This window comes from Triticum aestivum, chromosome 5A, assembly GCF_018294505.1.
Source record: "Triticum aestivum cultivar Chinese Spring chromosome 5A, IWGSC CS RefSeq v2.1, whole genome shotgun sequence".
Classification (NCBI taxonomy): domain Eukaryota; kingdom Viridiplantae; phylum Streptophyta; class Magnoliopsida; order Poales; family Poaceae; genus Triticum; species Triticum aestivum.
In genome coordinates, this window is record NC_057806.1 from 565,748,260 (window position 1) to 565,772,157 (window position 23,898).

The 23,898-nt window shown below is 43.2% G+C and overlaps 1 long non-coding RNA gene across 1 annotated transcript; it reads left to right on the forward strand.

Annotated features, from left to right (window-relative positions):
* The first annotated feature begins 8,105 nt into the window (after positions 1-8,105).
* Positions 8,106-10,459, forward strand: LOC123107726 (uncharacterized). Its single transcript, XR_006451729.1, has 4 exons — positions 8,106-8,342; positions 8,430-8,653; positions 9,395-9,659; positions 9,745-10,459. It is a non-coding gene; the product is annotated as an uncharacterized lncRNA (long non-coding RNA).
* The last annotated feature ends 13,439 nt before the right edge of the window (positions 10,460-23,898 follow it).

Below are 23,898 nucleotides of genomic sequence, written 5' to 3' on the forward strand. Positions count from 1 at the left end.
ACGGGCTTAAGCAAGAACCAATCTCACCTACGCATCAAAACCACAACGATAGTTTGTCAAATAGACTCCGTTTTAACCTCCGCAAGGACCGGGCGTAGCCACACTTGGTTCAACTAAAGTTGGAGAGACAGTTGCCCGCAAGCCACCTGTGTGCAAAGCACGTCGGGGGAACCGGTCTCGCGTAAGCGTACGCGTAATGTTGGTTCGGGTCGTCTCGTCCAACAATACCGCCGAACCAAGTATGACATGCTGGTAGGCAGTATGACTTATATCGCCCACAACTCACTTGTGTTCTACTCGTGCAAATAACATCAAACCATAAAACCTAGGCTCGGATGCCACTGTTGGGTTTCGTAGTAATTTCAAAATTTTCCTACGCACACGCAAGATCATGGTGATGCATAGCAACGAGAGGGGAGAGTGTTGTCTACGTACCCACGCAGACCGACTGCGGAAGCGTTGACGCAACGTAGAGGAAGTAGTTGTACGTCTTCCCGATCCGACCGATCAAGCACCGAAACTACGGCACCTCTGAGTTCGAGCACACGTTCAGCTCGATGACGATCCTCGGACTCCGATCCAGTAAAGTGTCGGGGAAGAGTCCCGTCAGCACAACGGCGTGGTGACGATCTTGATGCACTACAGCAGCAGGGCTTCGCCTAAACTCCGCTACACTATTATCGAGGAATATGGTGGCTGGGGGCACCGCGCACGGCTAAGGAATAGATCACGTGGATCAACTTGTGTGTTCTAGGGTGCCTCTACCTCAGTATATAAAGGACTAGAGGGGGGAGGCTGGCCGGCCACAGGAGGCGCGCCAGGAGAGTCCTACTCCCTCTGGGAGTAGGATTCCCCCCCCCCCCCATCCTAGTTGGAATAGGATTCGCGGAGGGGGAAAAGAGAGAGAGGGGGCCGGCCACCTCTCCTAGTCCTAATAGGACTAGGGGAAGGGGGAGGCACGCAGCCCATGTAGGGCTGCCTCTTCTCTTTTCCACTACGGCCCATCATGGCCCATTTAGCTCCGGGGGGTTTCGGTAACCTTCCCGGTACTCCGGTAAAATCCCGATTTCACCCGGAACACTTCCGATATCCAAACATAGGCTTCCAATATATCAATCTTTACGTCTCGACCATTTCGAGACTCCTCGTCATGTCCGTGATCACATCCGGGACTCCGAACAACCTTTGGTACATCAAAATGCCTAAACTCATAATATAATTGTCATCGTAACCTTAAGCGTGCGGACCCTACGGGTTCAAGAACAATGTAGTCATGACCGAGACATGTCTCCGGTCAATAACCAATAGCGGGACCTGGATGCCCATATTGGCTCCTACATATTCTACGAAGATCTTTATCGGTCAGACCGCATAACAACATACGTTGTTCCCTTTGTCATCGGTATGTTACTTGCCCGAGATTCGATCGTCGGTATCCCATACCTAGTTCAATCTCGTTGTCGGCAAGTCTCTTTACTCGTTCCGTAATACGTCATCTCGCAACTAACTCATTAGTTGCAATGCTTGCAAGGCTTATGTGATGTGCATTACCGAGAGGGCCCAGAGATACCTCTCCGACAATCGAAGTGACAAAACCTAATCTCGAAATACGCTAACCCAACATGTACCTTTGGAGACACCTGTAGTACTCCTTTATAATCACCCAGTTACGTGTGACGTTTGGTAGTACCCAAAGTTTTCCTCCGGTAAACGGGAGTTGCATAATCTCATAGTTACAGGAACATGTATAAGTCATGAAGAAAGCAATAGCAACATACTAAACGATCGGGTGCTAAGCTAATGGAATGGGTCATGTCAATCAGATCATTCTCTTAATGATGTGATCCCGTTAATCAAATAACAACTCATTGTTCATGGTTAGGAAACATAACCATCTTTGATTAACGAGCTAGTCAAGTAGAGGCATACTAGTGACACTTTGTTTGTCTATGTATTCACACATGTATTATGTTTCCGGTTAATACAATTCTAGCATGAATAATAAACCTCTTATCATGATTATAAGGAAATAAATAATAACTTTATTATTGCCTCTAGGGCATATTTCCTTCACTCTTTTCCTTCCTATTTTGTGATATTGCCTTATGAAGTCAAAACCACAAGAAGATGAATAAAATTAGCTCTGCATAACTGGTTGATGCATGATACAGATGAACACTACTTTGATGTAAGGCAAGCGCAGGATGCGAGGATGGAATATATACAAAAAGGGCAGCGTTTCATATTCACATGTACGATAGGAGGATGGAATATGTATGAAAAAACAGTAAGCGGAAAGAATTTCAACAAAATTAGAAGAAATGAAAGCTAGGCACCATATGAACATGCAACCAATATCACTCTATCAGGTAAAAAGTGTCTCGTCGTAAGTGCCATTTCAAGAAATTAGAAAAAGTACAAGCTAGAAGACAATGCAAGATGCAACCTACATCACAGTCCCAAGTTAAATGTGTCTTATGGGTAAGTGATCGTTGCAGGTATAAGTTGTAAGCTACGCAGATGCAATTCAACATAATCAGAAGCAATACAAACTAGACATCATACGAAAAACACAACCACATATAACAGTTCCAAGTTAGAGAAAGCACATGTGATGGTGGAGTAAGGGAGATGTGCTCATCATGTACACGTATGTTCTAGAAACAGGAACACGTGTCATATTCATAGGCACTATGTGTAAAGTAAGCAGATGCAATTCAACAAAGTTAGAAGCAATACAAGCTAAGCATCATACACAAGATGCAACCATATATAATAGTGCCAAGTTAGAGAAAGCACCTGTGATGGTGGAGTAGGGGAGATGTGCTCATCATGTACACGTATGTTCTAGAAACAGGAACACGTGTCATATTCACAGGCATTATGTGTAAAGTAAGCAGATCCTATTCAAAAAAATTAGAAACAATACAAGCTAGACATCATACGCAACATGCAACCACATATAATAGTGCCAAGTTAGAGCAAGCACCTGTGATGGTGAAGTAGGGGAGATGTGCTCATCATCTACACAGCTACGTTGACTGTCTAGCCTTGCGTTGTCTTGTGAATCTTGTTGGGAGGATGGCGGAGTAGAATCTGTAGAGAACCTCCTTTCAGTTGCTTGGAAGGACCACCATCATCCAATGCCTTGCCAATTTCCTTCAGCTTTATTGATTTTGCATTGTGAGGTCAAACCGACAAAAAAATGAATATAATTCGCTCTTCAAAACTCATTCATGCATGATACTGACGAACACTACTCTAATGAAAGGCAAAGTCCTGATACGAGGATGGAAGATGTACGAAAAAATGGACGGCTTGACATATTCACACCTATGATGTGGTAACTAAGCAGAAGGCACTTCAACAAATTAGAAGCACTACAAACTAGACACCATATGAAAGGTGCAATCAATATCACTCTACCAAGTTAAAAATGTCTCTTCATAGGTGGCATTCATCAAACTAGAAGCAATACATGCTAAAAATCATATTCAAGACGCAAACCAATATCACACTGCCAACTTAAAGGTGTTTCATCATAAGTGACTGATGCAGGATACACAAGAAGAGTAGTTTCATGTAAGAACATGGTGTGATAGACAAATATAGTATGTACCAAAAACAGGAAAGCGTGTCATATTCACACGTATCATGTGTAAGCTAAGCAGATGCAGTTTACACTAATTAGGAGCAATACAAGCTAGACACCATATGCAACATGTAACCAGATATCACACTGCCAAGTTAGAGCAAGCACCATGGATGGTGGAGTAGGGAGTGGAGACTTGGACCTTGTAATGCACTATCAGTACAAGGAGAATCGGTACAGATGCTCCGTTTATGTTGCTGCAGAGGACCACCATCATCGCCTTCCTTACTCTTTTTCTTCCTCTTTCTTGATTTTGCCTTGTCAAGTCAAACCCACAAGAAAAAGGAATAAAATTTGCTCTTCAGAACTCATTGATGCATGATACTGACGAACACTACTTTAGGCAGCCGCGTGATAGGAGGATGGAATATGTATGAAAAACAGGACGGCGTGACATATTGACATGTATGATGTATAAAGTGTAAACTAAGCACACGGTGCTTGAACTTGTTAGAATCAATGCAAGCTAGAAACCATATGAAAGATGAAACCAATATCACTCTGCCAAATTAAAAGGGTGCCCTAACAAATGTATTTGACCAAATTAGAAGCAATACATGGCAATGGGCTAGAAATAATATGCAATATGCAATGAATAAAAGTGACTCATCGTAAGTGATTGATGCAGGATACAGAAGAGAGGTAGTTTCATGTAAGAACAAGGTTAACACATAGATGTAGTGTGTACCAAAAATAGTAAGTCATGTCATATTCACAGGTATAATGTGTAAACCAAGCAGATGTAATTTACCTAATTAGAAGCATTACAAGCTAGACACCGTATGCAACATGCAACCACATATCACACTGCGAAGTTAGAGCAAGCACCTGTGATGGTGGTGTGGGGGAATTGCAGTCATCAACTAGAGAGCTACGTTGATTGTCTTCATTTAGCCTTGCTGTTTCTTGAGAATCATGTGGGGAGGATGACACTGCACTCTTTAAACTAGTATGGCGTCTCACAGTAACCCACCCGGGTGACTGTCTCATCATAAGTGATTGACGAGGGATACAAAAGAGCATTAGTTTGATGTACGAACATGGTTAATAGACATATGTAGTACTCCCTCCGTTCGGAATTACTTGTCACAAAAATGGATGTATCTACAACTAAAATACATCTAGATACATTCATTTCTTGGACTAGTAATTCCGAACGGAGGGAGTATGTATCAAAAACAGGAAGGCATGTCATTATCAAAGGTATGATGTGCAAAGTAAGCAGATACAATTTAACCAAATTGAAAGCAATACAAGGTAGACACCATATGCAACATGCAACCACATTTGACAGTGCGAAGTTAAAGCAAGCACCTGGGATGGTTGTGTGGCAATTGAGATCATCAACTATAGAGCTACGTTTACTGTCTCCAACTGCTGAGACTGCATCCTTTAGAGCGTTGAAACACTTAGTGCTTACCTTCGAATTACACTGGAGCGACTTCTGTCTTTTCTTTTCAGGATTCATCAACACTGCGTCAGAGTCTGAAATACCCATGCATAAAAAAACAAGTGTGAGTATGGGTGAAGTGTGTGCACAATTAGTACAGTGTAAAGGTAGAAGATAGCAGGTCGGTGAGAAATAAATGACGGGAGACATATGATAGCTCTGCAACATGCATGGCACACTAAATTACTACTGTATTCTATGAAAATAACATTCGACTGAAAACAAATAGGTCAATCCATTTTTTTCTGCACCGTCCGATGTACAAAGAACGGGCAAATCGCCTTCATCTACCTCCAGCCAGTCAGTGTTGACGAACTTCCTCGAAACGGCAGCGACCACTGGCCCAGTCCCCTTCTTGCGCCCTCCCCTCGGCCTCATCGCACCGCCGTGCTTGGCACTGCCCCCCAGCAATCCATTCAAGCCCCGCCGACCTCCAGACCGGGCGTAAGCAGCTCCTGTGCCCCACACCCCTATGATAGACACCGATGCGCCGCTTCCTCGGCGAACATGCGGACTAGGTGCTCCGCGCGCCTAAGCGGGTGCTGCTTCTTTTAATTGCGGTTCGACTGACCCTGAATTGAAATCCAGGCGGGCTACTGACCTCTAGCAAAGGTGAAATAGTAAAGAGAGGAACCCTTGTGCATTTAGTATCACGAAGAAGATGCAGTAAGAAGCGCTCAACTAGTTTCTTTCGTGGGATGAATACGGTGTGAGCAGAGACGTAAGGTTTGCATGAAGGGAATAGGAGTACATCTTTCTGCTGGCAGTGATGTGTCCTCCTTCTGTTTTTCCAACGAACTTCTTGTGGTTCGCTGGAAACAAGAAGTTGTGGAGGACGGTGCAGCCTTGAATGAACCCATGGCGAAGTTGTTGAGGGTGGTGTGGTGGCCGTCTGTCGGCGACGGGGAAGCAGATCCGAGGCGGCGAACGACGGCGTAGTGGGAACAGCTCCGGTGCGGTGGACGGTTGCGACAGTGGAGCGACAGCAGTGAGGCGCAGGATGGCGTGGTCGGAGTAGTTCTGGTACGGCGCACGTCGGCGTCGGCGTCGTGGAGGCAGCTCTACATCGACTTCAGCTGCTAAGTCCTTGAGGGTTGCATTGGACGACGACGTCGGGGTACTGGCTTCGGCGTGATGGAGGAGGGCGGCGGTGGATTGGGCGCTATGGGGTGGAGGATGGAGGAGGCTGGGGTTTCGCGGCTAGTGGAGAGGGCGTTTTGGCGACCACGGAGTATGAATGGGGAAACAGAGGGAGGCGAGGAACTAAGGGGGAACAATGTTTCGGCGCGCTTGTTTGAATTTGGGGAAAGTTACAAACTTTGCCCCATCTAAAATTTCGGACATATTGCGGGTTGGGGATAGGACATTAATCTTAGGTGTCCCAAATGTGGGCGGGATAGATTTCGGCCGAGCGCATGGGTGTTTAGGTGCCCATGGCGTATGAATGCTTCTCGGAGGCGGTTGAGACTGGCCTCTTGGTGAAGTTACAAACCTACCCCGGTGGACATCGGGCCGATAGGCTACACGGACCAGAGTCGGGACAGTAATTTCCTACCACCAAACATTAGTCTCGCTCGGTTTCGGGTGGCCAGAGGCCTATTTGGCGCTTCGTTCAATATTTGGGAGAAGAAGCATTAACCTTTTTGGTTCTCTTGAATTGAACATTCAGGATTTGTCAAACTTCACAAATCTTTACTCTTGAAAATCCTAAAGTTACGATTATTTTGGAATGGAGGTGGTACATTTGAATATACATTGTACACGAGTATATATTAAAAAATATGCAACTTATCTCAGTTCATGCATGGTTCCAGATATAATCTCCTTGGCTGCAAAAAAAAGTTAGACATGCGTATGAATATATATAGCATGTTCAAACGCACAAAAAAGATTGATACCCCTTTTACATCTGATTTACAAATGACATTATCTCGGGTTCAAATAGATGAATGCACTTCCTATGAATTCGAATCTTCGAAACCCCCTTTATGTTGAATTCGACATGTATTCTATTTCATAGCTAGCAATTTGGAATGTATCCATGCAAGTGACAAATGTATAAAGTGCTTCACACTAACAATATGGAGTGCACTAATTAATGTTTATATATGAATTGCAAAAGCATCCATTGCCTGTATTTCAAGCCGCTCTCACTCTATGAATCGATAATATGAAATAAACACATGCACATGCTAGAATTCACTAGAGTATGGGTGTCTGATAGATTGATTTTCGTCCATACGCAATTTGCAAAATTCATGATCTCATCCAAAAATAACAATGCCATTTATATTTAAATTTAATGCGTAGAACCGCCTTTTACACGTATATGCACTATGCCTCGGCCCGTTCTCACAAACGCGCTATATATCTCTCTATCTACCACATAAGTGCACACACTTTATATGCATCGGCATTTTTCTTTCACACATGCTCACAATCTCTCTCGGGGTGTCGGGGAGTCTCACGCACATGCTCTCTCTGTATCTCTCTCTTTTTCTGACTACTATGTACCATTCTTTTTGAGAGCAGCGATATGGGTCATACTACTATGTAGTAGTATTATCACAGCCGTCCGTTGGCACAGATCCGACATGCAGGCGTCATAAATGAAGTTCGTCGCCTGCCGCAGAAATTGGGGGAAATGAGGGGGGGCTGCATGTGTGGCGTATGTACGGTAGAAATACCAAGCGGGGCGGCATGGCTAGTTGGCGGGAGTGGACGGAGTTGTGCTGACGGTACAGATGCGATCGATTTTCCTGGGCTATGGTCCAGGTTTTTCCGTCCACCTAGCAAAACGGTCACAGCCAGAAAAAGAGATAAAACCACACCCCCCCCCCCCCCCATCTGTGGAAAGCCAGGGGGTTGGACGGGTGCTGCTGCGCGAGCTTAATTTAAATAAATGAAGAAAAAAAGAAGGTAAATGCCACGTCGATGCATCTGGAGAGAGCTACAAGCCTCCGGATGAATCCAGGCCGAGTAAGGAAGAGAAAGCTAGCCTCTTCCTACCTACCGCACTAATGGGAGCGCTGGATGGGGGGCCTTTAATGGGCTCATTTGTTTGGATGCCCCCATCGGTTAGATATTTTCTAGGCCACAAAAAAAAGGTTGGTCGCAAAATTAGAGAAGGTTGAGGCGGGCGTCTGGCATGGAGGCGGAGGCAAAGGCGACCTGGGCGGCGGCGCCTGGCTCGGGAGCGGCGACTGCCGACGGGGGCTTCCCTGTAGATCCGGTGTGCAGGTGAGACAACCTCCCCCTGCCCTCCACTCTGCAAAACACCGTTGCGTCCCGCCCATCCCTAATTGCATCTCTGTTCGTCATGTGCAGCGAAGGTTGCCAATCTTCCCAGGCGTGGCGGTCTCGGCGGGTTCGGTCCAAGATGAAGTCAGCGATGGTGCTGGCTGGAGGAGACGTTGGGTTGTTGCCTCTTCTGTGGCTGCCCATGACAGCTGTGCCGCCGGCGCTGCCGAATGCAGTGGAGAGAGCGCCCCAGCGGAGTCGGGAGAGTCAGCTGTGAAACCTGATCCGAAATCTGTAGGCTGGATAAGAAGGTACGTTGAAAAATCCTACTGAAATAATTGTGTGGCAATTTGAGAATCTAATTTGTGTTCGCCAAGGTGAATATTATCTGTCGCTTGCAACAATAATGTACAGTACTCCCTCCGTCCCAAAATTCTTGTCTTAGATTTATCTAGATACGGATGTATCCGTATCTAGATAAATCTAAGACAAGAATTTTATCCGTATCTAGATAAATCTAAGACAAGAATTTTGGGACGGAGGGAGTAGTTCAGAAGTCTAGCATGATCTTCCTGCAGAATTAGACTAGTAGTGAAGAATTTAGTAGGCACCTGACCGAGGTCTCTGCAAACAAGAATGTGTTAGGCCAAGTTTTGTGGTTTGACTTGATTACGGTTATCGATTGCAAGGAGAAAAAAAATAAGTACTCCTGCTTGATATGTGTACTGGAGGTGCAGAACCTCACTGATTAGCCACTAATGTGGGTGGTAAAAAGCATTGACCCAGGACCTGAAAACTAAGACATGTTCATATGGAAAACTAGCCACAAAATAAAGTTGAGATGCAGAGCTTTTCTGTTTGATAGCTGATGATGAATGTAAAAGTGTTGACAGTGTGTCAGAAAAAAGATTAGTTAGCAGATTTGTAGGAACTGAAGTTCCATAGGGTGAATAAGATAGCAGATTTATAAGAACTGATGATACGTACGTTAGAACTGTCGATACGTAAAAAATTGTATTTATTTTGACAGCAGCTTGTTGTTTTCGTAGCAGGGTACGAGTGGGCGCAAATCCGATAGAGCGTATGCCTTGCCCTGGCAGGATGGGAGCGCTTGAGAAGACTATCAGGGGCTTCGTGGACAGGGAGGGTGATGAAGTAGTCAAGCCAGAGTTAGGGACCACTTTCGATTCCCTGACAGAGGCTTATGATTTTTACAATATGTATTCGTGGGAACATGGCTTCGGCATTAGATACGGAAAAACCAGGCTAAATCCTGATAAGAGGAAGACCATGTAGGAGATTGTGTGCGGATGCTCGGTATGAATGAATGTTGCAAAATTCGCAATAGCCCTGGGAGTTTTTTTTGGTAGATTACTGACAAAGACAAATGTTTGCCTTGCAGGGGAAACCCCTTCGAGAAAATACAAGATCGTGTAGGTGCAAGTGCCCTGCAATGATTAGGCTGTCGAGGACATCGGACAACGTGTGGTACATCATAGAGCATCGTGTCAAGCATAATCATGTCATGACGCCAAATTGTGGTGAAATGTTGCACTGGCCGTCACACAAGCACATTGACGTGCACACGAGAGACCTTGTTCGTAACCTAAGGAAGAACAACATCAACCTGAGCAAGGTGTACAACATAATTGGAGGGTTCTTTGGGACAGTGGAGAATGTGCCCTTTACGAAAAGATCTCTTCGGAGCCTGTGTGGGCAAATTAGCAGGGACGAGGCAGAGGACGACGTGAGGAATACAAGTTTTCGATGAACTAGGTGCAAAGGACCCGGCTAAATGGCCCAACTCCGCGATGGACAGCCCTCTTAAACACCGTAACGGGAGGACCGTACTGGACCTTGCCCCCCTGGGCCTCATCAATGACTACAGACAACACACTCATGCACTGTTCAAAAAAGCCTGCACTAATCGAATACATGGGCCAATACATTCATGAGCTCGAATCTCCAGGAGGACCAACCGCTGGGATAATAGTACCATATGCCAGTACGACCCATATGTAATTTTCGTATTTGTTGACATATAAACAAACTATTGAGACGATAACGTTCTAAAAGCATGTAGTCAAACTTTTGTAAGATTAGTGCTCTAACCAGCTCATAGGCATCACTTGAGGCTGATCTCATGAGCGAGAGACATACGCCACCACGAATGGATAAGCCTTGACGCTCATTGGATTACCCACGAAACTATCCTGTAAGGCATGCATGGGCCATGATAGGCTTACCTTGTGGTCTCAAACAGCTACCCCGAACCCTGTACGCCATAGATCCACAGTAAAAATAACTCAAAGAGACGGTTTTTATGTCTTGTAGCCAAAGTCATATCAGTCTCTACGGCATCTAGAGATGAATTTAGCAATTGTCTCATGGCATATCCATTAATTCCATGTCAAACAACTTGAGACAGCAGTGAAATCCGTGTCTACAAATAGAGACGGTCACTAGACAAGGCTAAATCCGTCCCTGCATACTTGCTTCGCTCTTTTGCTTGGAGAAACTAGCATCAACATTAATTTTCATTAATACCAAGTCTCAGGACTTCCACTTAACCTTAACTTTGATCGGCTTAACTCCACCTTCCCTTCCCAGTTCTCACCATTGCCAAGTGTAGGGTTGTATTCAGGGATAGATCCAGAATTCATGTACAAGGGCGACTAATAGAAAAGATGAAAGGTTAAAGGGGTCCAAACATATATAAAAAGTTAGAGCTTTTTGAGCTAAAATAAAGGGGTGATTTTGGACAAAAATTACAATGGTGTTAGCCACGGCCCCAGCTTGCGTACCCCTGATTCTGTCACTGGCTATGTTATGTATATGCCCTTAGAAACCAAATATAAAGCCTACTCCTGTGAAGTCATTGCCTTAGACATGGTCGGGTGAACTAAAAAAATGATAGGGTGAATCCCGAAAAGCATGACCTATAAAACGCAAATGATATGTATTGTTCGTAGGGAGTGCTACATGCGAAATTGCTCACTAGTGCGCTACCATGGGCCAACCCATTAGAGTTAGATACATATGGGTAGACCACTTGTTTAAGCAAGCTTTTGGAAAGGATTCAAAAAAATTATTTTACTTTCTGCTCCAATTTTATTCTATTTTTATTTTATGTTTGCTTCGATGTGCCACTTTTCCCATTTTTGAATTCTTGAACATCTTTCTGATTTTCGAATATTTGTTCATATTCATTAACATTTTTCAGATTTTGTGAATATTTTTCATATTGATGAACATTTTTGGAATTCATGAACTTTTTTACTAATTCACAAAAGAAATTCAAATTTGAGATTTTTTTTGAATTGATGAAGAATTTTTCATACAAGATTTTGTTTCTCATATTCGTTATTTTGAAATGAAAATTGAAATGATGGAAATAAACAAATGTTTGAAACCAAAAAAGGTGATGTGTGTCCTTTGCCTGCAAGCCACTGCCTGCGCTCCCTGATTGCAGCGCAGCGCATGAGCGGCACGCGCGTGTCCCCGAGCAATGCTTCGTCATATTGTTCGCTATTAATGATGGCCTGAAACCCTTTAGTGGCGCTATAAGGCCTTGTACAATACAAATAGGTGTTTCGAGACATAAACCAGTGTTTTCAACGGTGCTTATTTATAAAGAGTAGACGCTTATTTAGACACCCGTTATCTAAAAGTAAACACTGGTGTTTAAGAAAAAATATTTACTTTTACTTTTCTTCTTCTCTAAACACCTTGCACTGTACAACGCTTAAAGGTTCGCATTGTCCTCTTTTTTGGACCAGGCCAGCACACGAGCTTGTGCTTCTGGCGGGCTACAGGGGTCAAGGCCCAACACTTCTGTTGTTTTCACACACACACACACACACACACACGAGCTTGTGCTTCTGGCGGGCTACAGGGGTGAAGGCCCAACACTTCTGTTGTTTTCACACACACACACGCACACACACACACACACACACACACACACACACACACACACACACACACACACACACACTGGCGACAATGGGTTAACCTACCATGCCCCAAGTGGCTATTTTTTTTCTCTTTGGTTTTTTAGTCAGTTTTGACCCCAAAAAACCTGATGTTGTTTTTTAGGTGTTAGATATTTTAAAACCTATTGGAATAAAATAATACTGTAATTAATAAACTGTTCAGTACGTGTTTTCAAAAAAGGTACAACGCATATTTAAAAATTTCACCATGTAATGTAAAACTTTCATCATATAAGTAAAAAAAGGTCATCGTATATTAAAAAATGTTCTTTGTATATTACAAAATATTTACCATATATTAAGATATGTCCAATGTATATTTGAAAAATACTCACCATATAATAAAGAAAATTCAATGTGTATTAGAAAACGTTCACCATATATTGAATAAACTACACAAAATGTCCCAAATAACTGCCAAATAAGAAAACCAAATCAATAAAAACGTACAATATGAAAATGATAAACGAATAAGAAATTACCAAAAAAACGCAAAAGAGTTTTTTTTGGAAAAACTGATTTTCAGTGAAGTAAAAAAGAAAACATAATAAAAGAAAAGAAAAACGAAGCGGTGAACGACACCCAGCGCGAGTTGCCACGAACTGTCCACCCCTATTTACTGCCGCGCGTCCTTATGTCTCGCTTAACGCGAGATTGTAGGACGTCTCGCTCCAGGCAGCCACCAGATTAGGTCGTTCCATCGCGGACATAGGCCTTCAGTGCTTTTTCCTTCTTTTGTCATTTTTCATTTTTTTATTTTTCTTGTATTTCAAAATATTACGAATATATTTATCATAAAAATAAATTTATCTAATTTTTCTTAAAACAAACCCGCATTAGAAAACTATTAAACATATATAGAAAAAAGTTTCTAATGTATACAAAATTGTATAATGTAATGAAAAATAAAGACATAAAAATGTTTAAAAACTAATTATGTATATTAAAAAAGTTGTATAATTTGTATAAAATATTTCTGGTCTATGTGATAAATGAACGCTCTTTATGGAAACAAGTAGACATAAAAAAATATGATTCAAAAATGTAAATAGTATATTTGAAAAATATTAAACTTCTATACAAAAATGTTCCTGATATATACAAAGAATGTACATTGTGTATGGAAAGTAGACATGAAAAACTATATGTTTTGAAAAGTTAATCATATATTTGTAAAAATGCTAACCGTGTATATATAAAATGCTCCTGATGTATACAAAAAATTTACCATGTTCAGGAAAAAATGGAAAAAAATTAACAAATGTTACTCATGTGTATGGAAAATCTTACATTTAAAAATATGTTAATTAGGTATTTCAAAAATGTTAACGTGTATACCAAAAAAAATCCTGATGTACACGTAAAATGTTGAATGTGTATGTAAAAAGGTGGCATGGAAAGAAAGAAAAGTAAAAAAGTGAAAACCGAGAAGCAATAAAATAAAAAATAAACAATAAAAAATGACGAAAAATAGAGAAAAAATAAAATCGGAGAAAAACTGGCAAAGAAACAAAAGAAAAATAATATAAATAGGAACATAAATAAGAAAATAGGAACCAAATAGTACATGGAATAGAGCGAGTGAATGGCTTAAGCTAACGGGACTGCGCTACGTGAGTGTGCCTTCACACAATAGATATGCTATTCTCGTTATAAGCGATTTACGGCATCCATGTTTGCTACCCAAAATTCGTTATGCCATTCTTCTTATCTGCTAGCTTGGCGCAAACCGGGGTGCCCCTATTCGCGCTGAAGCGGGCAAGCAAGGTCGGCAGGCCCACGCGCCCGAGAAGCCATAGACTATTTTTTGTATTTTTATATTGTATGTTTTCGATTTTTGCTTTATTTTTTATTTTTTTCATACTTTCAAGTGTTGTTATATATACCTACCGCAAAAAACACTCTATAAACAATGTTCAATGAGTATTTGAAAATACTGAATGAGTATTTTAAAAATGGTAAACAAGTATTTAATTTTTTTGAAAAATGTTGAACAAGTATTTGAAAATGTTGAACAAGTGTTTGAAGAAGGGTTGAACAAGTGTATGAAAAATGTTGATCATGTATATAAAAAATGTTGAACATGTATTTAAAAAATGTTGAACAAGTATTTGAAAGTCTATTCATCACCCAGGGTGCAGAATTAGTTATTCTTCACCCGAGGTAATCTTATGATTATTTTATGTACATTTCACACTATGTTTATATTGGAAAAAATATTGAACAACTATTTTAAGAAATGTTGACCATATATATAAAAATGTTGAACAAATATTTGAAAAAATGTTGATCATGTATATAAAAATGATGAACAAGTTTTTAAAAAATGTTGAGCAAGGATTTAAAAAATATTGAACAAGTATTTGAAAAAAAATTGATCATCTATATAAGAATGTAGAATGAAAAGAAAAGAGAAACAAAAGGAAAAATATGAAAAATGAAACAACTAGGAGAAGAAAAAAGAATACAATGAAAAAATCAGAGAAGAGAACAAAATAAGAAAGAAAGAAATAAAGAAAAAAGATAAAAGAGAGAACAGAAAAAATAAAATGGAAAGAAGAAAACAAAAAAAACATAAAAAGGGAAAAAAAGAGAAGAAACAATGGAAAAACCGAGTCGTTTCGACTTAAGTGAGGCCGCCCTACTAGTGAATGACGTAGCCGTGCCTAGCCAAGTGGCTAGCTGCTGGTGCCCGCTGGTACGGGGCGCACATTTCCGCTTGTTCACTATCATGTTCGTTCTTAATTTTTTATTTTATTTTATTTTAATCAAAAATTACTAATTCCTTTTCTAGTTTTATAAAATCACAAAAAATTCATTATTTTCTAAAATTCATGAACAAATTTAAAATCCAAAATATTTCATTGCCATCTCCTAGGTCTCGTTGAAGACGAGAAATAGCTCCCGCGCGCAAACTGTACGGGGCGCACATCTCCCGCTCATTCACTATCCTGTTTGTATTTAATTCTTAATTTTATGTTAATAAGAAAATAATTAATTCCTTCTCCATTTTCATTAAATAAAAAAACAAATTCATTATTTTGTAAAATTGATGAACATTTTTCAAATTCAAAATATTTTATTGCTGTGAACTATTTTCAAATTCTTGGCCTTTTTCCATTTCTGGGAACTTTTTAAATTTATGAACTTATTTTAAATTTTATAAAAAAATTATTTTTGCAAACTTTATTCAAATTATGAAAAAAATTCAAGTCATGGGTCAACTAGGTCATAGTTCAACAGTCAAGTGATCCACTTGACAGTCGTCAGGGGTTTAGAAAGTCGATGGGAACATCGACCAATCTTTTTTATTTTGATTGCAATGTCGGCCAGTCAAACAAAATTTGCTCACCCGCTAGCGTGCGAGCGCTGGGTTGCTTACCTAGCACAACAGACGCAAACTAGGAGCTCATGCAGTTGTTCTCATGGATTTACATGGCAGCGGCGCCGTAAGGTCCACCATTTTCACGCAGAAGTTGTCAGGGGCCCAAACGAAAAACTAAGTGTGGCATTGATGAGCTCAAAAGAAATATTGTATATATTGCACAACAACAAATCACAACATGCACACACGTGCTCATCGATCTTTTTTTTCTTTTACGTAACTATTAACCAAAAGCACAGATCATTTCAAACATAACAAAAAATACACTGAGGTTACTAGACTACCAAACAACCACTATCTCTACTTCTAATGGACGAATTGGTTGAATAGTCCCTCCCACTTTCAACCGGTTTATTTTCAACCGGTTTTTTTTCAACCGGTTTTTCTTCGTCCCACCTCCCACCACCCCCCTCCCATCGGTTTTCTCTTTCTCGTCTGGCCGACAATACCCTAATCCAATATTATGGTATTATGGTAATCAATCACAATTAATCCACGTATGGTAAGGCTATAAACTTAGAAATCTCAAATATGATAATTATAGTAATAAATCAATCCATGTATGGTAAGGCTATAACTAAGAAAATTTCGAATATGGTAATTATCACCAGAATCAAAGCTTTTCAAAAAAGTTCTTCTTGCCATACTCTAATCGTGACCTCCTCATCCTGAGGCATTATCTCTATTCTTAATGGAGCAGTTGCTAGGATTGCGTCCACTGTTATTATTCGTCTGGTTTATTTTCGTCCGGTTTATTTTCGTCTTTCCTTCCACCATCCCATGTACCGAAAGCCAAACGGATCAGAACTTTCCCATGTGGACACAAATTATTTAGTAATGTCTTTATGGGAGAGAATCAATCACGGTTAATCTCTAATCAATATTTAAAAATCAAATCTAAATTAATTAACTTACCATAAGTCGGTCAATCACTGATAATCTTTCCATACGTAGTCAAATTACATCAAAGGACTTTCACCCCGCATCGCACGACTCTTCTCTCCCCCTCGCCGCCTCCCGCCTCGGGCCGCTCGCCGTTCGTCTTCCCGAGGGACGCAGCCGCACCACCGCGCTCAGCTGCTCCCTCACCTCCCCCGCCGTCCTCACCCGTAGGACGCCGCCGCACCTCTCTCTGCATCACCCTGTTGGCGGGATCCAGGTCACGGGGCTGATGACCTCATCATCTCTGACGGCGGATCTGGTCATCGGCGAGGAGGCCGAGCCTCATGCTTCGGCCACAGCCACCCCGACCTCGTTGTATGTTCGCCTCCTCATCCACCCCCTTCCCTGTCCAATTTTGCTTTATTTTGGTTCGCCTTTCATCCCGTCCAAACCGGACTTTTTACCTTACGATGCCCGCCTCCTATGTTTCTGCATTAACTAACACGGCGTCGCGTGATCGTGGAGCAGCAGGGTTGAGAGGATGGGTCTCAGTGACGGGCGGATGGCGTTCGTCGTGTGAGCAAAAATAGTATGTAACTCATGGAGTGCAAGCTGTTGTGCGGCTACATGGCGACGCTCGACTGTAGCATTGAGACGTAGGGCACGTGCGCCATGATGTCGTGCTTCACCATCGCCTCCCCTAGCTTTCTCTCAAGGCATCGTGGTCTCGATGGGTTGGGGCTCGCCTCCCGCACTCCTCTTTGTCGTGTACAAAAACCAAGGTGACCCCTAGGTACTCTCAACACTTGGTCTAGAAATCACTCGAATTCGTTGCCCAAGCCGAGTGTTGTGATCTGACGGTCGGTCATCGTGCAGGTGTCAAATTATTGAGGGAGGCTTCAGATCGTCCTGGGCATGCCGACGATCATCTCTGACGGCGGATCTGGTCATCGGCGAGGAGGCCGAGCCTCATGCTTCGGCCACAGCCACCCCGACCTCGTTGTATGTTCGCCTCCTCATCCACCCCCTTCCCTGTCCAATTTTGCTTTATTTTGGTTCGCCTTTCATCCTGTCCAAACCGGACTTTTTACCTTACGATGCCCGCCTCCTATGTTTCTGCATTAACTAACACGGCGTCGCGTGATCGTGGAGCAGCAGGGTTGAGAGGATGGGTCTCAGTGACGGGCGGATGGCGTTCGTCGTGTGAGCGAAAATAGTATGTAACTCATGGAGTGCAAGCTGTTGTGCGGCTACATGGCGACGCTCGACTGTAGCGTTGAGACGTAGGGCACGTGCGCCATGATGTCGTGCTTCACCATCGCCTCCCCTAGCTTTCTCTCAAGGCATCGTGGTCTCGATGGGTTGGGGCTCGCCTCCCACACTCCTCTTTGTCGTGTACAAAAACCAAGGTGACCCCTAGGTACTCTCAACGCTTGGTCTAGAAATCCCTCGAATTCGTTGCCCAAGCCGAGTGTTGTGATCTGACGGTCGGTCATCGTGCAGGTGTCGAATTATTGAGGGAGGCTTCAGATCGTCCTGGGCATGGAGATGAGGCTGGCCATTAAGGATGTGGGTGAAGGTCACGTCGTTTCTTCTCCTGGCTCCAATATCCACTGCTGATATTTTGAGTTCTTTGATCTGAGAAAGAACCATGGGAACGTAAGGTTTTTAACCCAACATGATTTAATTACCCTTTTCACTTTTGTATTTTATAAGTACATAAGCATTCAGTTCTTCTATCCTTTGTACGAGGATGCAATTCACTCCAAACATGTAAACAGTGTCACATCTTACAGAAGCTTCTAATTTTTTACAATGAGTATGGTACATAAACCAATGTGCTTGGGTTGTGCTTTGTGTTTCTGTCATGCCTTGTCTTTAGAAGGCACCGTGATGAATGCTAATTTAATAGAGGAGAATCAAGCAAGCGATGTGCAATGATTTTAATGAATTTTAATGACCATATTCTACACTTAATGATGATTGATAGTCGATTTATGGTTTCTCCCACTTTAGTAAGAAAGATGTGGTGTACAGAATCTTGCAAAAATGGAGGATATGGATTTGGGGCGCGAACTGTCCCGACCACGGCGGTGCTGCCTACCAACACCATGTGCAAGACTGCCTGACTTGTCCTCTATCTTAATGGTAAGTTTCTCTCTTTTTCTATCTCGTGGTCTCCTTGATTTGTCTTTCGAGAAAGGATTGAAAGTAGTTTGGGTGGTTCAATTAATTCAATGCCCAACAATATCATCAGTTGTCAGCAAGAAGTTACTCCAAATTCCATCGCCTAACAATATCATCAGTTGTAAGAAGTTAGGAGTTTGGTACGTACCCCGGTGCAAGAGACCATGGATGCAAAAGGTACTTCTGCTAGAGTAAGATTAGATAGTCAAATTGTAGACAAACAGCAGTGTGCATTGGCATTGCAACTTCTGACATGGGATATTTGTGTAGTCAGATAATTAGGAACCTAGACTACAAGGGCAAATGGGAGGCACCTTTCATCGACATTCAGCCCAGGGAACCTCAACTTTCCCACTGTTGTACATTCATACTACTGTCCATGTATCGCTTCTGCTCAACTATAATACACGGAAACATGAAAGCTCATGTTTTTCCCTTGTTTGTGCAGAGTACAAGGATGATTCCTACATCTATGCATTGATATGCTGAACCACATTGGCATTGAGCCAAGCCAGGTTAGTGCTTCAAAAATTCTGAAAAAATCTGTGAAATGTTGTTGACACTTTGTTAAGTATTTGGTTTAACTATGTATGTTTGATTCTTATCCTATGAAGCATAATTAAAGTGTTGACTCTGTTTGACATTTTGATGTATTACGTCTAATTAGTAGCATTTGACTTTTGTTTCATTTCAGATGTCTGATGTAGACAACTAAGGCAATGGCTATTGCATTGTAGGACGAGAAGGTCCAACGCGGTGGCGGCGGGTACATACCCAACGCGGCGACCCGTGGGCGCACCGGTTCTAGGGCCTTGAGAGCTGGGGCCGGCATCCAGGCGGTGAACATGGATGGTGGCGTGTGGAAGTGGGCGGTGGTGGGCAGGGAACAATGTGGCCCTGTCGGCGTCCTCTTCGTTTAGCTTGACATGATCGTCGTTCAGCTGAAAACAAGATTACCTAAGGGATATTAAGACTAGAACATGAATGCACAATACTTTTCCGATGTGATTTTTGTAAATGGAATTAACTTTGTAGAGTTGGCATGACATGCGCCTTCACTAGCGTTAATAATAGACCCTCCCTCCTTCCAAATTCCTGACCAATCATTGTTTTTGTAAGGATCCTTCTCGACTTTTGTTAGTTGTTCATCTATTGTTCATCTATGAATGAATTTAACCATGTGGTCTAACTGATTGGTCATATGAACTTATGAAGTAGTTGTCGTGTGTACTAATTGCGACAAATGGAATCCTTTGCTTTTTGCATTGTTCACTAATATCATTAATAGATATGCATGTGTTACCGATATTTCTTAATTTGGCTGACTGAGCATTACTAGGCTATAATTCTTTGTGACTTTTGATTCTGTTTGTTGTTCTGATCCTATGTCGAATCAATCCCGATCCATGGGGAAGAAGATACAAGGGGACCGACCACTGAGTCGATGATGCCGACGATCGAGGACGGCAAACATAATCATTTTGGTGTCATAGGTTCATTGGAGCTGATGCCGCCACCTCCTCGCCCCTTGGTCTCGGAGGTTGTGATGGCCAGGTTAGCGACATGGCCACGTAGTATGCCTCATTTTCTCCTATTGCGTTGTTTCTTTTTTATCATGTGATTTCTATTTTGTTTCTGTTAGCAATAATTACAGCTCCATGAAGCAAAAGAAAGCTTGAGAAATCATTTTTGTTTATACTCAAAGGCTTGGCTACCTAGGGGTGTTATTGACTCCCTACCAAAAGTTGTGTTTATACTCGAAGGCTTATGCATGCTTTCTAAAAAATATGTTGCACAATCACTGTAATTATGGTGTTATGTGAGTTAGAAGATTTCAAAAGTGCATCAATTGAGAATTACACATATTTATACATCGGACAGGGAAGCATGTATTTGATATTTCCTGCTGAAATTCAGCGTTTTCTATCGGAGGTCTAAATTTTCATATGCCAGACTTTTAAGTTAGATGGTGTGTTATAATGATTTTTTATTGGATGTTGTGCTGTATATTTGGGTCTATGTAATATTTGTTAGGAAATTCCATAATGTATTAAGGTTTTGGTTGCAGCATCTTGGAATATTTGTTTAAAGGTAACAAAATGCTCCATCTGTTGTCTTTAATTAATGGTTAATAACAATGAAAATGCTTCGTGAGATGATTGGTCTTAAGCATAAAAGTCATGTAGGATGCTATCTACCTTGTGTAATATAGTGCACAATAAAGAGCACTATGTTTCTGTACCACTTTCTTTATTTTGTGCATCGCGTGTCTTTCTATGTATATATTATCGAATTACATTTTGTATCGAAGAATATTTTGTGTGATATGGATTTCAATTATGTTTACACGTAAAACTTGATATGCATTATGTTTATATATGCACACGGTAAAAATATTTAAAAGCCCGTGGCAACGCACGGGCCTTCTACTAGTCATATCAGAACGAGCCCGTCGATGCGTTCTTGTCATGGCTCTCTTATTAAAAATGGCTTGACATTGATGACAGCTAGGAATTCTTCATACTTTTTTCTAAACGGTAGGAATTCCTTGTGCATACGCCTCTAAGAACCTACCCGGCCCGGCCTTGAGTCGACACAGGGGGCGACCTCCCCGGGCCCCTGAAACCATGGGGACCCCACAGGATGTGCCCCGTAGCCTATTAGAGCATCTCCAATAGTATGTGTATATTTGGATGTCTATATATTTATATAGACAATGGTCTAAAAAGATTCTCTCATATATCAGAACCATAATAGGTGGGCCGTCGCCGGGGAGAGGAAGAAAACATGACCGCAGCTGAGTTTAGACAACGCCTTCACATTGTCTAAGCGTGGACATTGTCAAGATCGATTTAAAGGATGTGTACATTTGGATGGCCATATAAACAAGCTGTTGGACGTCTATTTTAGACTCAGGTCGTGGAAAACAAGTATAAACATCCATATAGACAAGCTCTTACAACCTACTAAGCCTGGTCCAAACAATTCCGTACAATGCGGGCCTACGGCCTTGATTCACTTAGGGAAAAAAATTCTCTGGGTTAACGATCTAATGGCCTGGAGGAGCGCCGTCGGCAACCGAGGTTTCTCGCACAAGAAGCAAGTACTCGTTTCGTTGTTCTCCAGTTTCCGAAATATGTATAGGTCTGGGACACACTGGTTTGGTGTGCTTTCAGAGGCCGCTGCCGCCAACTGCCATCGCTTCATCTTTAGAACTGTATTGATGTATCAACCTTTGTCGGTCTAGCTATCGTCAACGTCATCACGGCGCCCAACGACACCTTCTCCCTGCGCGCAAACAGCTGAGCATGTCGCGGTCACCACTGATACACTTCAGTGCCATGCTGCCAAGTACCACCAGCCGACACAACTTGAAGTTCTTGGAAGATCTGTCGTGCGTAGCACTTGCCGACCAGACATGACAAAGCGTAGCGCGCACCTGTCGGTCAGGCATGACTTGACATCTCCACCGAAGCTCCGTGCAAGATGAAGCCGCTCCACCTCATGCCTCTGACTTCTAGCGCTGCTCCACAAACGATGCTCCCAAGAGAGAAACGACACCGCAGTGCCGCCATCGTCCGATCTGGAACACCAGATCCTAGGGTTTTCCCCGGAGCAGCACGAGTGGGGCGACAGTAGTTACACGACGATGCCTCCATCAAGGTAACGGCGAGAACGCCACCATCGCCTGCCGTCGGCTCGGTTTTCACCGGCAACCATGTCTCCCCTACTCATAGCCGGGACTAGATGATGGATCTTGAGATCCGATCACCAAGCCACTGGCCGACCATCTCTGACGAAGAAGATGACCACCAGCTCACCACGCCGGGCACGCGTCGCCGCCAGCACCCTCATGGTGCCTAGAGGCCGACAAACCCCGACGAACACCACGCCTCGCCAGCCGCCATGGCCCAGACCCAAGCACCACCAGATCCAGATCGGATCAGGGTCAAGGGCTCCAAGCCGCAGCCACCGCGGAGGCAGCACCACTGGACGGTGCCCTGCCCTCCACCCCGTCGTAGGACCGAGTTATCGCCGAAGCTCCGCCGCGCCACGCCGCCAAGCCGCCGCCGGAAGAACTCGCGCTGCCGCCAGCGCCGCCGCCGGCACTGCCCGGGCTTTGCCCGGCTGTGTCCCTCGGCGGCGGCGAGGGGGGAGGGAGGAAGGAGGAGGGCCGGCGGCGAAGGGAGCTAGGGTTCCCCCGAGTCGCCTCAGAGAGGGACGCGGGGGATGGGCGGCGGCCAGGGGAGAGAGAGAAGGAGAATCTGGAATTTTGAATCCTTTTTGAATAAATTTTGTCAAATTTATGTCACACGGTCGAACTTTTGAAATTTTCTTTGACTAGTAGCTTCATCTCACTGTCTGACACGATTTTCATGTTGTGGGTTTTCTATTTCGTATTAAGCTATAGCTAATCTACACGACCAACCACTTGGTACCTTGTGAGAGTGGTCGTGGTGGTAATCCATGGCGGGGTGCTCCCGATGATCAACAACCCGCGTCCATGCTGTCCGCCTCCGCCCCCGGATCCGCGTCCGCGTCAAGTGGGGGCAGCTCGTCGCTCGTATCCTCCGCGGCGTCCGACGAGCCGCTGGATCTCGGAATTTACAAGTAAGAGGCAGCGCCATGCTACTGATCAGCAGAGTACTAGTTGGTCCGGTGGTTAATCTACTGATCAGCAAAGTTCGACAACTTTTGCTCGTGCTCTCGTGTTGAATTCGGTGTAAACTTTTCGTTTTGGGGCCCTATACGTGTCGTACTTGTTGTTGTTCTGCTGAATTAGGTGTGGCTGCCCGCATCGGCTTGTTCGGCTTTCGTTGTGCCGCCGTGATAGGCCTTGTGCCCGGCCTCGTTGACTGTGACGGCGGGCGGTTGCTGGTACACCGGCGCCGGTGGCAGCGCTGACGCCGAGCAGTAGCCATTCATGCTGATGAGCATGCACGGAGCACGTCCTAGAGTGGTTGTTATCTCCCTGTTAAATGCAGCTGTTAACTCTTAATCATCATGCATATATACAATCAACCAAACAACATGCAAACGGCGTATTTTATCATAATTTTCTCAACCAATCTCTACTCAGCATGACTCGTTTTTCTTTTCTCAACTA